Source organism: Oncorhynchus kisutch, unplaced genomic scaffold (genome assembly GCF_002021735.2).
Source record: "Oncorhynchus kisutch isolate 150728-3 unplaced genomic scaffold, Okis_V2 scaffold1479, whole genome shotgun sequence".
Classification (NCBI taxonomy): Eukaryota; Metazoa; Chordata; class Actinopteri; order Salmoniformes; family Salmonidae; genus Oncorhynchus; species Oncorhynchus kisutch.
The window spans coordinates 25,134-38,430 of NW_022263424.1; the positions used below are offsets into that span (position 1 = coordinate 25,134).

Below are 13,297 nucleotides of genomic sequence, written 5' to 3' on the forward strand. Positions count from 1 at the left end.
GGTCATGAATCTGGACGGGCTCCTACATCCTCATATACACATTATGACAAAATAAAGAGTTTAATGTTTCACGAAATAAAGACATAGAAGCATACCCAATTATACAGGTTCTACACATTCCATTTCTCCATGGCAATAGAATGTAAACATTCTATTTTGCGCCAAACATCCCTACAACTCAATTCTAAGTGCAGCATATTGGAGGACTCCAGCCATTGATCATTCGCGACTTTAAGTCATTCCTGTTATCTCTAGAGCATCTCGTATATCTATAGCGCTGCATTTCTTCCCCATCTTACCATGGATAGGGTTTGGTGCATTCCGGAGTTCACTTATGGTCCCACAAAGGTAATCTTAGGAGAAATTCATTTTAGCATACCGTAAATGCCTGTGCATAATGTGCATAACAAAGCATCATTATTTTCATTATCTTCCAAGGATTTCTGTAGAAGCAGCCTTTATTTTCAGACTCTGCAGGCCTGCTGGGAGGAAACATATTACAATAAACAGGTAAGATTCATCCCACAAAAACATAAACAACAGAAAGAGAGTTGTATTTCAAGACAGTTTAGAGAAGGTGGTCATAAGAGTTCTTAATAATCACTTGCAAATTGTGAGGCATGAGCAGTTGTGAAATGTTGCGAGAGGCCCTTCTGAAAGCACATGATATGGTATTTCGTGGCACGGTCTCACACCTTACCTCATCTTGCAGAAGAAGCTCATGGTCCACTATCTGCTGCTCCAGAGTCAAGGCCAGGTCCCTCCCCATGTCACCACGGAGCACATGAGCAACTGGCTGGTGTCTCAGGGCAAAAAATCCCTTAGGGAGAGGTGAGTACCATGTCAGCACTCACCTTCACTGCCATTCCCTGCAACCAGCAGCATTCCAGGAGGTGTGGGTAAAATAAACGACAGAAAAATCTGAAGCCAGGAAAGTTGAATTGCTCTGTGTTTTATTTGAAGGGTGTGGAAGGAAACCCTGGAGGAAGGAAACGACCTCGCTCGGCTGGTAAGAGAATGAGAGTTAGAGACAAACTACAAGTTAGTGAGCTCTTTACTAGCCTTTCAACAACGAGTTAGCACAGCAGAATAGATCTGTTGTGAAATTACACCAATGGGACTTCCTGTTTCATACTGTAGGCCTGGGAAGTAAACACTTGCCTAAAAATGATGAACATAGAGCACGAGGCTTTCTGCAAGCTCCGCCGCTCCATGCACCCCACCTCGCCAGCTGACATGTGAGTTCCATGTACTGCCCTGCATATGACTTTATCCATTTATCTACACATCTGGAACTACGCAGAAAGAGACTAAGACAGTGTTCTCTGTGAGCACATTGCACATCGTTTAGCGTTGTCTTCTCCTTTTTGTTGATTTCAGCGATCCTAAGGTCCACAGCATCGTGGAGAGAGCTGTGAGGAGCATTCTGGGCGAGCAGTCCAAAGAGCCCAGTAGCAACCTGCTCAGCCCATCTCAGGTGGTGGTGGAGGTGGTGCCCAGGCTCCTCCTGGCCCTGTGGCTTCAGCCAGAGGAAGGCCATTCAGAGCACCCAATCCTAATAGGTGGGATGGCCGTGGGCATGGTGGCGGCCGTAGTGGAGAAGCTCTCCTGCATGTTAAAGGACCCTTCCCCTCACATCCCTTTCTCCCGGGCTGCTGCTTTTGACTCTGTGTGGTCGATCCTCGGGAGAATCAGTCAGTCCTTCTCCACCGATGACCTGCAGAGCCCTTTTTATACGAGCTCTGTTTGTGCCTTTGTGGCGGACGAGGTGCAGAGCTGCTTCCAGCCCCCTGCAGCCACCCTACCAGTCCCCCCTGTCCTCGCGGTGGCCGCTTCCACCACACTACCAGCTGACATCCAAGCAGGTGAGTAGCACTGATAGAGAGCACTCTGACAGATGCCTGTTCTGATGACATCTTGGTTCCTTGTAGTAGTAGAGCTCACCAGGATTGTTGTTGTCACCCATAACACAGACCCGGCTTCTTCCCACCTCGAGGTTGTAGACATCACCCCTAAGACAGAGGCATATCAGGCTTCTTCCCACCTGGAGGTTGTGGACATCACCCCTAAGACAGAGGCATATCAGGCTTCTTCCCACCTGGAGGTTGTGGACATCACCCGTAACACAGAGGCATATCAGGCTTCTTTCCACCTGGAGGTTGTAGACATCACCACTAACACAGAGGCAGACCCAGCATCTTCCCACCTGGAGGTTGAGGACATCACCACTAACACAGAGGCAGACCCAGCATCTTCCCACCTGGAGGTTGAGGACATCACCACTAACACAGAGGCAGACCCAGCATCTTCCCACCTGGAGGTTGAGGACATCACCACTAACACAGAGGCAGACCCAGCATCTTCCCACCTGGAGGTTGAGGACATCACCACTAACACAGAGGCAGACCCAGCATCTTCCCACCTGGAGGTTGTAGACATCACCCGTAAGACAGAGGCAGACCCGGCATCTTCCCACCTGGAGGTTGAGGACATCACCACTAACACAGAGGCAGACCCAGCATCTTCCCACCTGGAGGTTGAGGACATCACCACTAACACAGAGGCAGATCAGGCTTCTTCCCACCTGGAGGTTGTGGACATCACCCGTAAAACAGAGGCAGACCCGGCATCTTCCCACCTGGAGGTTGAGGACATCACCACTAACACAGAGGCAGACCCAGCATCTTACCACCTGGAGGTTGAGGACATCACCACTAACACAGAGGCAGATCAGGCTTCTTCCCACCTGGAGGTTGTGGACATCACCCGTAAAACAGAGGCAGACCCGGCATCTTCCCACCTGGAGGTTGTGGACATCACCCGTAAAACAGAGGCAGACCCGGCATCTTCCCACCTGGAGGTTGTGGACATCACCCGTAAGACAGAGGCAGATCTGCCTTCTTCGCACCTGAATGTTGTGGACATCACCAGTAACACAGAGGCAGACCCAGGTTCTTCCCATCTGAATGTTGTGGACATCACCTCTAATACAGAGGCAGACCCGGCTTCTTCCCACCTGAATGTTGTGGACATAACCCCTAATACAGAGGCAGAGCCCATCTCTTCCCTCTTGGAGGTTGTGGACGTCACACCTGAAGAAAGGACTCTCACGATGGCCATCTCCGCCACTCTGCCAGCTGACATCCAAGCAGGTGAGTAAACACTTAGAGAGCACTCTGACAGGTGCCGTTTTCATGACATCTTAGTAGATGTGGCCAGTGTTTAGAAGCTACGGATTGCATTTGTTTTCAATCTGTTCCCCTTTTTTCCCTTTCCAGAGGATGTTGCTGTGGTCACCCCACACGTCACCAAGGACGTGACACTGGATGTTCCATGCAGAGCTAGGAAAGGGGCAGTCCGGCGATTATTTTGCAGGCTTTGGAGGGCAGTGTGCTGCTGTGCCTGCCACAAGGAAGAGGAGGAACAATATTAATTATTCATCAGACCTTCAGAAATGGGATTGAACCATAGACCATTAAATTATACAATTATAATTGGACTCAATTCTGCTTTTCTTCTGTTTACTACTTCATTTCAGAAAATGTCTATAAACTTTCACTTTGCAAGTGTGGAGTAGGTTGTGTAAATAAGTGGAAAACATCCCAATTTAATGCTTTTAATAATTAACTTGTACATTTAAAAACAAAGGTATTATTTGACAACAAAAAAACAGAGGGCGCTCAACCAACGTTGAGTTGAGGTGCAACCAAAAATTTGAATCACCATAGAAAAGGAAAAAGCCCGACTCTTGCTCACTATAAAACATGCATTGTTTTATTCAAGCAAGGTTAAAAGATTAACGTTTCGGCCTAGTCTATGATGATATACAAGTTGTGTTTGCCCAGTAAAAGGGTGACCCAGACTAACCCTGGTTCTTGAGGGTTGAAGACAGTGAAAAATTATCATTAAGTATCACAACACTGCTGCTCATTCATATTCAAACGCACTTCAGAGTACGGACACAAACATGGATGCCCCCCCCCCCACACACACACACACAATGAACTTACCTGTACATATCAGAATCATACATTCGACAGCCACCTCTTCCAGCACATGTATTGATCCCCCACCTCAAACATGTTGAGTCAATTCCAGATGCTGGAATGCAGGTGCAGTAGGGCCTAGTATGTAATGATGTGATACCATGTGTACCCCATATCCTGTGTTTGTGTTGATGTTTTTTTATTTAATTTAAACAGGGAGTCACACTGAGATTAAACATCCATTTTACCACAGTGCCCTGTAAAAGCTGTAAAAGCTGAAGTCATATTGAACAACTACCAGAGAGAACCTTCTCTACATAGGAATTGCATACCATATTTTTTCCATACATCAAAATAATACTTTATTGTCAATCAGCAATTACTTACTTAGATAAGGCCTCAACAAGGCCCCAGTTAATGGTTGAAAATAACTTATGCCTTTCAAGCATTGATCAATGACACTCTTAGGGATTTGTTGGATCGGTTCGTCTTTGTTTACCTCGACGACATCCTGATCTTCTCCAAAAACCCTTCCCGGAACACATACGGCCCTGTCCCACCTCACGCAAGCAGGTTTTTGCAGGAATCCCGAGACTGACAGGGCATTCATAGAGCTCAAGGGACGTTTCACCTCCGGACCCATCCTCCTTCATCCTGATCCTACTCGTCCCTTTGTGGTAGAGGTGGACGCCTCGGACACCGGAGCTGGTGCGGTACTTTCACAGTGGAAAGAGGAGGACAAGGAACTGCACCCATGCTCCTTTCTCTCTAAACGGTTCTCGCCAGCGGAATGCAACTACAATATAGGTAACCGGGAGCTCTTGGCAGTTAAGTGGGCCCTTGAGGGGTGGAGACCCTGGTTGGAACCACTGCTTCAACTTCTGGTCTCTTCTCTGCACCTGGGTCCAACCTTACCACGTCACAGTTATAGCATCTCTTAATCCCTTCTCATAACATGTATGGCCCCAAAACATAATCAAGCAGCTGACCAATTACGCAAGACTTTAGTTCGAAGTTAACTGAGATTAATCAACAACTGGATACATTTCTTTATTTCTAAAGTGAAACTATCCTCCGCATTGGAGTCTCTCTACAAGTACAAGTTTAACCAGTATTTCAATTGTTTTAACCATCCCATGAAGAAGTGTGGCAGGCCTGTGAGGAAGGATCCTACAGCCATGAGGAAACAGCCCATAGCAATGAGCCTGGGCCCGTGCAGCTTCGTCCCAAAATGGCTGACCACAGCCAGGAACAGCAGGTTACCTGCAAGAAACCACACTACAGTAGCCAGGAATCTCAAATTATAAACGCTAGGGTTTTTTAGACTATAAATGGCATATCAGTTTGGATACTAGGCTACAACTGGGACAAGATTTCGTTTTGCAGGGGGGTGTATATGTAAGGGGCTTAATACAGTTGTATTCCAGCCACTAGGGGGTACTCTGGTGAAGCCCATTTGAAATAAAGAAATATAGTTGAAGTGAATTGGGAAGAGTAAGAATGAGAAACTAAAGAAAGACTGTAAACGGCTGTTACCTGTGCTAACATGATTTAAAGTGCAGTAAACCGTACTTTTCGCGTTGTAGTTTATATGATAAGCTCAATGGAAGGGTAACATATACAGGATGTACATAAATGGGCATAAACACGTGACACAGAAAATACAAATATTGACATTTAGGAAATCAAAATGCATCTAAATATAGTTTGTTCTGTCTATGAAAAACGTTTTTTTTTGTAATTGTAAAAAAAAAATATACGTATAAAATACACTTGTCTGTACAGTAAGTAAATGTTGGAAATCCAAAAAGCACAAAAATATGTTTTTGTAAAGTTTAAAATAAAATATATGTGTATAATACACTGCTCAAAAAAATAAAGGGAACACTTAAACAACACAATGTAACTCCAAGTCAATCACACTTCTGTGAAATCAACCTGTCCACTTAGGAAGCAACACTGATTGACAATACATTTCACATGCTGTTGTGCAAATGGAATAGACAACAGGTGGAAATTATAGGCATTTAGCAAAACACCCCCAATAAAGGAGTGGTTCTGCAGGTGGGGACCACAGACCACTTCTCAGTTCCTATGCTTCCTGGCTGATGTTTTGGTCACTTTTGAATGCTGGCGGTGCTTTCACTCTAGTGGTAGCATGAGACAGAGTCTACAACCCACACAAGTGGCTCAGGTAGTGCAGCTCATCCAGGATGGCACATCAATGCGAGATGTGGCAAGAAGGTTTGCTGTGTCTGTCAGCGTAGTGTCCAGAGCATGGAGGCGCTTCCAGGAGACAGGCCAGTACATCAGGAGACGTGGAGGCTGTACGAGGGCAACAACCCAGCAGCTGGACCGCTATCCCCGCCTTTTTGCAAGGAGGAGCAGGAGGAGCACTGCCAGAGCCCTGCAAAATGCCACAAATGTGCATGCGTCTGCTCAAACGTCAGAAACAGACTCCATGAGGGGGGTATGACGTCCACAGCTTACAGCCCAACACTGTGCAGTATGTTTGGCATTTGCCAGAGAACACCAAGATTGGCAAATTCGCCACTGGCACCCTGTGCTCTTCACAGATGAAAGCAGGTTCACACTGAGCACATGTGACAGACGTGACAGTCTGGAGACGTCGTGGAGAACGTTCTGCTGCCTGCAACAGCCTCCAGCATGACCGGTTTGGCGGTGGGTCAGTCATGATGTGGGGTGGCATTTCTTTGGGGGGCCGCACAGCCTTCCATGTGCTCGCCAGAGGTAGCCTGACTGCCATTAGGTACCGAGATGAGGTCCTCAGACCCCTTGTGAGACCATATGCTGGTGTGGTTGGCCCTGGGTTCCTCCTAATGCAAGACAATGCTAGACCTCATGTGGCTGGAGTGTGTCAGCAGTTCCTGCAAGAGGAAGGCATTGATGCTATGGACTGGCCCACCCGTTCCCCAGACCTGAATCCAATTGAGCACATCTGGGACATCATGTCTCGCTCCATCCACCACAGACTGTCCAGGAGTTGGCGGATGCTTTAGTCCAGGTCTGGGAGGAGATCCCTCAGGAGACCATCCGCCATCTCATCAGGAGCATGCCCAGGCGTTGTAGAGAGGCCACACACACTACTGAGCCTCATTTTGACTTGTTTTAAGGACATTACATCAAAGTTGGATCAGCCTGTAGTGTGGTTTTCCACTTTAATTTTGAGTGTGACTCTAAATCCAGACCTCCATGGGTTGATACATTTGATTTCCATTGATCATTTGTGTGATTTTGTTGTCAGCACATTCAACTATGAAAAGAAAAAGTATTTAATAAGAATATTTCATTCATTCAGATCTAGGATGTGTTATTTTAGTGTTCCCTTTATTTTTTTGAGCAGTGTATATACTTTTTTGTAACATAAAGCAATGCAGAATCAATAAGCATTGTAAATGATGATATAACACATCAAATTAATGTGATCATGAGGACACAAAGGAGAGATTCATTAAAATATCTTTTAATACATTTTTTAATGCTGAAGTTTTTTAATGCTGAAAAAATCTATGTATTGCAAATCCAATCTGGGCAAATGGCCTGTTGGACAAAAATAAAAATTTGCTACTTCAGTCATTTGCTATGTTAAAGTAAAATCTAATTTAATGATGAATGGATACAATTTGGAAGGATTTTCCAAAGTCATACCTCAGTAGGGTAGAGTGTCAGGTGGTACAACCATTGGTGCCATGAGGTCAAAGTGTGAAGGAGGGAGCAAGCCAGAGAGCTGTCTAGGAAGCAGTCCAGGCCCAAGGCTTTGAGTTGGTCTCATCATTGTAATGCATTGTAGGGTATCTGCTGCCCCATAGACCTGCTGGTAGTGGGAAAGGTGTTAGCAGGAGACCACCAGGGACATCTATGATCGACTGACACGGTCTTGGTTAAACCACATGTATTCTAAAGCAATATTCACTTGCTTTCATAGAGTAAGGATTCACTCCTTTGGGGACACTGCCAGTGTTCTCCTGATATCCATATGTCCCCATTCGTGGAGGTGGTTGTACATACTTGTTCTGTAAAACACATCAACACATTTTCCAAATTGTTAGTAATATTATCACAGTTGAAATACAATGGTTGTTCACTGTTTTTAAGTTCATTGAATTTAAGTGTGTACCTCAGCCTTGGGCTCAGTTTTGTTAACCCATCTGTGCAAAGTTGGATCCCAGACAATCTGAGGAAGAAGATATTAGCAATGTGAAGCAAGCCACAATTTTTACAAATTTTAATCCACTCAATTGTCTCTACATAGAATATAGTGTTAATAACCAGTTCCTTACAGATCTGTCTTTGTCCTCAGGTAGATGAACCTCCTTCTTATTAACTCTTCCACTCCCAAAGACCCAGCTGAGCCAGCCTCCACTGTTATTGTGAACAGCAGGGGTCTCGGGCTCAGCCACCGGCCGGCTGCCAGTCTGGCACTGAGGGTTGGCCTCGGAGTGTTCCGGCTTGGTAATGGACATCATAGCAGGATGCTCAACATATCTAAGTCGGACATCTGTAATAAGTGGAAGAAGTCAGGCCACTCTGATCATGTCACCACACAGAACAATTACTAGCTGACAGGTAGGAACGTCTCGCTCTGATACTCTGTTACAACCCAATCTTAACCTACACGCAGTCACAGGGATTACAGGGAGGTTACTCCAGTACTCTGCCATCGCATTGTTTTGGTTGCAAAATCAACAATTCCCTGCATATTATGTGAGGGCTTACAAATGTGACCAATCGCCAAACTATTTCTGCATAAAATAGTCACATCACGCTATCACAATGGTAATTTCTCTACTAATTAGGTACGTTTAAGTGACCTCTTCTCTTGGAATAGAAATCCACAGGTGGAGTACACTCCACCATCCAAATCAGATCAAATTGATTTATATAGCCCTTCGTACATCAGCTGATATCTCAAAGTGCTGTACAGAAACCCAGCCTAAAACCCCAAACAGCAAGCAATGCAGGTGTAGAAGCACGGTGGCTAGGAAAAACTCCCTAGAAAGGCCAAAACCTAGGAAGAAACCTAGAGAGGAACCAGGCTATGTGGGGTGGCCAGTCCTCTTCTGGCTGTGCCAGGTGGAGATTTTAACAGAACATGGCCAAGATGTTCAAATGTTCATAAATGACCAGCATGGTCAAATAATAATAGTCACAGTAGTTGTCGGGGGTGCAGCAAGTCAGCACCTCAGGAGTAAATGTCAGTTGGCTTTTCATAGCCGATTATTAAGAGTACCTCTACCATCCTGCTGTCTCTAGAGAGTTGAAAACAGCAGGTCTGGGACGGGTAGGACGTCCGGTGAACAGGTCAGTGTTCCATAGCCACAGGCAAAACAGCTGAAACTGGAGAAGCAGCACGGCCAGGTGGACTGGGGACAGCAAGGAGTCATCATGCCAGGTAGTACTGAGGGATGGTCCTAGGGCTCAGGTCCTCCGAGAGAGAGAAAGAAAGAGAGAATTAGAGAGAGAGCATACTTAAATTCACACAGGACACCGGATAAGACAGGAGAAGTACTCCAGATATAACAAACTGACCCTAGCCCCCCGACACATAAACTACTGCAGCATAAATACTGGAGGCTGAGACAGAAGGGGTCAGGAGACACTGTGGCCCCATCTGATGATACCCCCGGACAGGGCCAAACAGGAAGGATATAACCCCACCCACTTTGCCAAAGCACAGACCCACACCACTAGAGGGATATCTTCAACCACCAACTTACTGAGACAAGGCCGAGTATAACCCACAAAGATCTCCGCCACGGCACAACCCAAGGGGGGGCGCCAACCCAGACAGGAAGATCTCATCAGTGACTCAACCCACTCAAGTGAGTAGGGACGGCATGAAAGAGCACCAGTAAGCCAGTGCCTCAGCCCCTGTAATAGGGTTAGAGGTTGAGAATCCCAGTGGAAAGAGGGGAACCGGCCAGGCAGAGACACCAAGGGCGGTGCGGTTCGTTGCTCCAGAGCCTTTCCGTTCACCTTCACACTCCTGGGCCAGACTACACTTAATCATATGACCCACTGAAGAGATGAGTCTTCAGTAAAGACTAAAAGGTTAAGACCGAGTCTGCGTCTCTCACATGGGTAGGCAGACCATTCCATAAAAATTGAGCTCTATAGGAGAAAGCCCGCCTCCAGCTGTTTGCTTAGAAATTCTAGGGACAATTAGGAGGCCCGTGTCTTGTGACCGTAGCATACGGGTAGGTATGTACGGCAGGACCAAATCAGAGAGATAGGTAGGAGCAAGCCCATGTAATGCTTTGTAGGTTAGCAGTAAAACCTTGAAATCAGCCCATAGTGGTGTCCCCATCCCTCCTAAGGAGGAGCCACTGAGACATGTGATGAGGCCAAGGAAGATCACTCTGCAAGGACGGGATAGGACACATCACAACACTGCTGCTCATTCATATTCAAACACACCTCAGAGTACGGACACAAACATGGACGCCGCCCCCCCCCCCCCCCCCCCACACACACACACACACACAATGAACTTACCTGTACATATCAGAATCATACATTCGACAGCCACCTCTTCCAGCACATGTATTGATCCCCCACCTCAAACATGTTGAGTCAATTCCAGATGCTGGAATGCAGGTGCAGTAGGGCCTAGTATGTAATGATGTGATACCATGTGTACCCCATATCCTGTGTTTGTGTTGATGTTTTTTTATTTAATTTAAACAGGGAGTCACACTGAGATTAAACATCCATTTTACCACAGTGCCCTGTAAAAGCTGTAAAAGCTGAAGTCATATTGAACAACTACCAGAGAGAACCTTCTCTACATAGGAATTGCATACCATATTTTTTTCCATACATCAAAATAATACTTTATTGTCAATCAGCAATTACTTACTTAGATAAGGCCTCAACAAGGCCCCAGTTAATGGTTGAAAATAAATAATTTCAGTGCCAATGATTACACTGAGTGTATAAAACATTAAGAACACCTGCTCTTTCCATGACATATGCTGACCAGGTGAATCCAGGTTAACGCTATAATCCCTTATGGATGTTACTAGTTAAATCCACTTAAATCAGTATAGATAAAGAGGAGGGGAAAGGTTTAAAAAATATATTGAAAAGCTTGAGACAATTGAGATATGGATTGTGTATGTGTGCCATTCAGAGGGTGAATGGGCAAGACAAAATATTTAAGTGCCTTTAAACAGGTTATGGTAGTAGGTGCCAGTGGTACCAGTTTGTGTCAAGAACTGCAACGCTGCTGTTTTTTTACGCTCAACAGTTTCCTGTGTGTATCAAGAATGGTCCACCACTCAAAAGACATACAGCCAACTTGACACAACTGTGGGAAGCATTGGAGTCAACATGGGCCAGCATCCCTGTGAATGTTTTGTACACTCAGTACATTAATAGTATTGGTACGTGTTCTTGCCGTAACCTGTAAAGCTGGAGCAGCCTGCGAGGCAGGGGGAGGTGTAAGTGATGCCGTTGTCTGAACACTCAGGGTCCCACTCCCCAGCCAAGCAGTAGCAGTCTCTGTTACACTCTGACAACAGGCTGCCATCGTACACCAGGGGACCTGGGGGACAGAGAAAATCGCTGGTAATGATGATGTTTAAATAATTGTTGCTGAACTATCATTGACACAGGCACAGTGACAAAACAGCCAGGAATCCGGGCTCAGTAACAACCATACTGAATATTCCCACAAGAGGGAGCCCCGGCACAAGCCCATGTGTGTTTTGGTCTAGCTCTCCCTCATATTCCACTGATCAAAACTTTTGTTTTTATCAACCCACCAACCAACCAACCAATCAGATGTCATATTTATCCGTTGTAGGACACGGTCAGACCAGCCACCTGAACGTTGTCACACTTAGTGCCAGACTGCAGAGGGAGGAGGAGGTAGGCCATGAAGGAGGTGACGAAAGACAGCTGGGCTCCAGACACAACGCCAAGCTTATACCTCTTCATCAGAGGCTTGCTGGGGCTCTCTCATGCCGTCCCTGGAGGGGGTGCGTCACCTGAGTGGGTTGATTCACTGTTGTGGTCATCCTGTCTGGGTTGGCGCCCCCCCCCTTGGGTTGTGCCGTGGCGGAGATCTTTGTGGGCTATACTCAGCCTTGTCTCAGGATGGTAAGTTGGTGGTTGAAGATATCCCTCTAGTGGTGTGGGGGCTGTGCTTTGGCAAAGTGGGTGGGGTTATATCCTTCCTGTTTGGCCCTGTCCGGGGGTGTCCTCGGATGGGGCCACAGTGTCTCCTGACCCCTCCTGTCTCAGCCTCCAGTATTTATGCTGCAGTAGTTTATGTGTCGGGGGGCTGGAGTCAGTTTGTTATATCTGGAGTACTTCTCCTGTCCTATTCGGTGTCCTGTGTGAATCTAAGTGTGCGTTCTCTAATTCTCTCCTTCTCTCTTTCTTTCTCTCTCTCGGAGGACCTGAGCCCTAGGACCATGCCCCAGGACTACCTGACATGATGACTCCTTGCTGTCCCCAGTCCACCTGGCCATGCTGCTGTTCCAGTTTCAACTGACCTGAGCCCTAGGACCATGCCCCAGGACTACCTGACATGATGACTCCTTGCTGTCCCCAGTCCACCTGGCCATGCTGCTGCTCCAGTTTCAACTTCCACCTGACTGTGCTGCTGCTCCAGTTTCAACTGTTCTGCCTTATTATTATTCGACCATGCTGGTCATTTATGAACATTTGAACATCTTGGCCATGTTCTGTTATAATCTCCACCCGGCACAGCCAGAAGAGGACTGGCCACCCCACATAGCCTGGTTCCTCTCTAGGTTTCTTCCTAGGTATTGGCCTTTCTAGGGAGTTTTTCCTAGCCACCGTGCTTCTACACCTGCATTGCTTGCTGTTTGGGGTTTTAGGCTGGGTTTCTGTACAGCACTTTGAGATATCAGCTGATGTACGAAGGGCTATATAAATAAATTTGATTTGATTTGATCAGTAGACCTCCCAGGAACATCCCCACTGCACCCACAGGCAGGTTCAACTCACCTGGAAAAGTTATACTCACACGTCTTTAGTGCTACCAGTGTGCTGGAGTTTCATTTCCACTCATGTTCAACAAACCTACAGGGGATGGGAGAGAACAAAAAAAGTGTATTTAATGCCATTCAACATCAGTGCTGACAGGAGGGAACATTTCAGTTGGAGCATGTCCAGGTTTCTATGGCTTCGTTGAGACAGGCAGCCCAATTCAGTCATTGTTTTGAGTAATTGTTGTAACTTTAATGTGTTCATGTTTAAGTTAATTCATTGAGCTGTAATTAAAGATATTTCTTTACAGTTATTTACATATGTAATTG

The 13,297-nt window shown here is 46.2% G+C and overlaps 1 long non-coding RNA gene across 1 annotated transcript; it reads right to left on the reverse strand.

The window, feature by feature from the left end:
* Window positions 1–7,480: 7,480 nt before the first annotated feature.
* LOC116366456 (uncharacterized) lies at window positions 7,481–8,012 on the reverse strand. The gene is made up of 3 exons (XR_004208277.1): window positions 7,946–8,012; window positions 7,656–7,821; window positions 7,481–7,547 (listed from the first exon to the last, which is right to left on the reverse strand). It is a non-coding gene; the product is annotated as an uncharacterized LOC116366456 (long non-coding RNA).
* Window positions 8,013–13,297: the final 5,285 nt, after the last annotated feature.